Here is a 4,188-nt window from a genome sequence, read left to right as displayed (position 1 = left end):
TGTATGCCTGTAATCCCAGCACCCAGGAGACTGAGGCAGGAGGATTGAAGTGAGTTTGAGGCCATTATAGGTTACATAGTGAGTTCTAAGCCAGCCTAGACTACATAGTGACACCCTGTCTCAAAAAAAAGCATATAGATGCATATATGTATATATAATTAAACACACAGTTCTCTTGCTCTCTTAAGGGTATCCTCTATTTTACTTAGACAAATAATGATTTTTATAGCTGTTTCAGAATAGGCTAAACAACCAAAAAAGAATATAAAATGTAATCACTGATAAAACTATAATCACTGATGGTGAAAGTACCTCTTGTTTTTGTGAAAGAATGACTGTCAGGTTCTGCTCGAGGGATTTGGGCCTCACCCAACAAAAGTCACTTTGGTATTCCAAAGTTTTCTCATGGCATTTTTCATTTCCACATTTCTCAAGATATAGATGAGAGGGTTGAGCATAGGAGAAATGAAAGATAGCCTATTTAATAAATGGTGTTGGAAAAACTGGATTTCAACCTGCCAAAGATTAAAACTAGACCCATACCTATCACCATGCACTAAACTAAGATCAAAGTGGATTAAAAATATAAATATTAAGACAGAAACACTAAACTTGCTGGAAGATAAGTTAGGTAGAACTCTTGAAGACATTAACATAGGAAAAGATTTCATGAACAAAACCTCAGCAGCATGGGAACTAGCAGAAAGAATCAACAACTGGGATCTCATCTTATTAAAAAGCTTCTGCACTTCAAAAGAAACCACCAACAGAGCTAACAGACAACCTACAATATGGGAAAAAAAATTTTAGCAGCTGAACCTCAGACAAAGGACTGCTATCTAGAATATATAAAGAATTGAAAAAAATCAGACCCCCCCCCGCCAAATTCAAAGACCCAATTCAAAAATGGGCATCCGAAATGAACAGACATTTCTCAGACAAAGAAGTAAAAACAGCAAATAAATATATGAAAAAATGTTTAACATCATTCACTGGTCAATCGAGAGATGCAGATGAAAATAATACTGAGATTCCACCTCACCCCAGAAAGAATGGCTGCTATCAAGAAATCAACAAATAACAAATGCCGGCCGGGTTGTGGGGAGAAAGGAACCCTTCTCCGTTTTTGGTGGGAGTGCAGACTGGTGCAACCACTGTGGAAGTCAGTATGGAGATATATCAAAGAACTAGGACTAGAGGTCCCAGTTGACCCAGCTATTCCCCTGGTAGGTGTCATCCCAAAAGAATTAAAAGAATCACACCGCAGTGATATATGTGCACCCATGTTTATAGTGGCACAGTTTGTAATAGCTAAAGCTTGGAAGCAGCTCAAGTGTCCATCAAATGGAAACTGGATAAAGAAAATGTGCTTTTTTAATAAAATGGAGTACTACTCAGCCATAAAGAATGAAAAACTAGAGCCATTTATATCTAAATGGATGCATATTGAGGCCATACTCTTAAGTGAAATAAATATGATACACATGTGTAGATACCGAATAGTTTCTCTAGTGTGAGAAACTGATAGTGTAAACAAGGGTTAAAATGATTAAAATGAATAATTGATAATTTGAAATAGGAAAAAAGACCGAAAGACGAAGGAGTGATGGGAGGAGAAGGGGAAAGGAAAAGAGGGAAAGGAAAAACTATGAGAAAAGAAAAAAAAATGAAAATGAAATCTATGTAAATAGGGAAGGGCAGAGGAGGTGAAGGGCGCACAAGTAATGGGGAGAAAAAATAAGAACCAAGATATTTCATGTATAGGTACAAACACCCAATGATAAATGTAAAAGAATTGTATACCTAAAATGTACCAATAAAAGAACTGAAAAACAAAAAAAGAAAGAAAGTTAAAACCACAGTCATGGATTTATTAATAGGAAATGTTGAACTGGGCCTTGCATACAAGAAGATGCAAGGTACAAAGAATAAAATGACCACAGTGATGTGGAAGGCACAAGTGTAGAAGGTTTTGCATTTCCCTTCCAAACCATGGCCCTTGCAGGAGTGTAAAATGATCCCATAGGAAACAAGAAGACTCAAGAAGGTGACAGAGCAAATGGCGCCTCCATTGGTGACCAAGGACAGCCCAAGCAGGTAGGTGTCAGTGCATGCACATTTCAGCAAGGGGTACATGTCACACACAAAGTTGTCAATGACACTGGGGCCACAGAAGGGGAGCTGACAAAGAGAAATTGAACCAAGGAGTGAAGAAAGCCTCCAGCCCAGCCCACCAACAGCATGAGGACACACACCTGCCAATTCATGATGGCCAGATAATAAAGAGGCTTACAGACGGCCACGTATTGGTCATAGGCCATCACCACCAGAAGAATGACTTCAGCACCAACAAATAAGTGATAGATAAAAACTTGAGTCATACAAGACTGGAAGAAATGGTCTTCCTGTCATAGAGTAAGTCAGCAATCATTTTAGGACTGACAGTAGTAGAATAGATTGTGTCTATAAATGAGAGGTAACCAGGAAAATGTACTTAGGGGAACCCAAGGAGTGGCTGGCTATGATTGTCACCATGATGAGCAGTTTGCCCATTATCGTCACAACGTAGATGAGTAAGAATGTGACAAAGAGAATTTTTTGCCCCTCAGGATTCTGGGTGAGACCCAAGAGGACAAACTCAGTTACATTGTTCCTATTTTCCATGGATTCTTCTGAAGGTGTTGAGCTCGCCTCAGAGCCTGCAAACACAGGAGATAGTAGCGAATTCAAGGTGATGCCAAGGTTTGTGACAAAAATAGGATGCTCTCCTCAACAGTGTTTCCTCCCCATGGCCTCACACCAAGGCACTCACTAGAAAATGCGTCATTGGAGTCTCCTTTCACTATTGCCCTGCTCATTTTCACAGATTTCTTTCTTCCATTTGCATGATAGGACTTCAGGATTGTAACCAGCAGACATACATGAGTCTCATGAAAAACATGAATCCTACAGACCTGGAAGGAAATGACCTTTTTCTCATAAAGTTTATAATCATCTCAGGAGCAATGGCAGTGGAATAGACAGTTTGTTTTAGCAACAAATCAGCCAGAAAAATGTAGACGGGGAAGCCTACCGACTAACAAATATCAAGAATACTACTTTTTCCAGAATATCTTTCATGAAGGCTGCATTTTCTTTTTGCATTTTATTTCTTTTTTTTGCCTTAAGGCCTTTGATCCTTTGAGGTCTGTCATGAAAACAATTCATAGGTAATGACTTCAGTCATATATTTATGGAAAATGATAAATATTACATGCAAGTGTACTGTGTGATCAAAATACAGTGAATGCCTAAGTATAAAACTATTATTACCCTAAGACACATTGTCATTAATCCTGCTGAAAATACTCCCCTCACTTCCACACACTTTCCCTTAGCTCTTGACACCTAAGGAAGCCCTTCTGGAGGCCTCTTTGTGAGTCCTTAGTTTGCTGTCCTGGCTGCCCCGATGTCCTGACTCATTTCAACCCCCCCCATTTACGTTTCCTACTTATTTTGACTTGAGAAAAAGCCAGAAATGGCTGATGCCAACTCTGATGAATAATAAAAAGAAAGATACACCAGTTTTTCTCTTTGACAGAAATTACTCTAAACATTTGATTTAAAATATCAAGGTAGCGTGAAATGATTCACTAAAGAGGACTTCCAGAACTACCTCAGAAAATGACAAGAACAATGGGATGAGTTCCAAAGGAGTGGAAAGATTTTGAAGGAAGTTAATGATAATGTTTTTATAATGTAATAATTTTTATTTTTTAAAATAAACATTCACCATATTTTCTGATTACGTCTATAAAATTATTGGCCTATATTAGCATATTTACTTTTACATATCTGATCTCTTGTTATGAGCTTCTAGAAACTAGGAATGGCTCATTCATAGTAATTAATAGGCACATTGTAAGTGCTTATTAAATATGTATTAATTTTACTTATTAAGCAGAATTTCAAAGCTCATTAAAGCAACTGAGTAATGATAAATATATTAAATTATTCCCAGAGATAAAAATCCAATAAAAGCACATAAACTGAATTGACATTAATTGTAACCTAGGTTTTGAAGGGAAAACAAATAAATAACACAAGGATGGACACAACATAGACATCTTCTCCACTTTCCAAATGTGTGTAACCAGGAATCAGTTCAAAATGTCAAAAAAAAAAAAAGATTTTTTTTTAGGTAGAATC

At 37.3% G+C, this 4,188-nt stretch overlaps 1 pseudogene; it reads right to left on the bottom strand.

Moving 5' to 3' along the window:
• Positions 1-365: 365 nt before the first annotated feature.
• Positions 366-2,676, bottom strand: LOC101721073 (olfactory receptor 4A15-like; annotated as a pseudogene).
• Between the last annotated feature and the right edge of the window lie 1,512 nt (positions 2,677-4,188).

Source organism: Heterocephalus glaber, unplaced genomic scaffold, assembly GCF_053883595.1.
Source record: "Heterocephalus glaber isolate CG9 unplaced genomic scaffold, H.glaber_assembly_v1.0 deba00001673, whole genome shotgun sequence".
Lineage (NCBI taxonomy): Eukaryota > Metazoa > Chordata > Mammalia > Rodentia > Bathyergidae > Heterocephalus > Heterocephalus glaber.
Note: the sequence above shows the minus strand (reverse complement) of the source record. Positions and strands in the feature narration are given on the sequence as shown.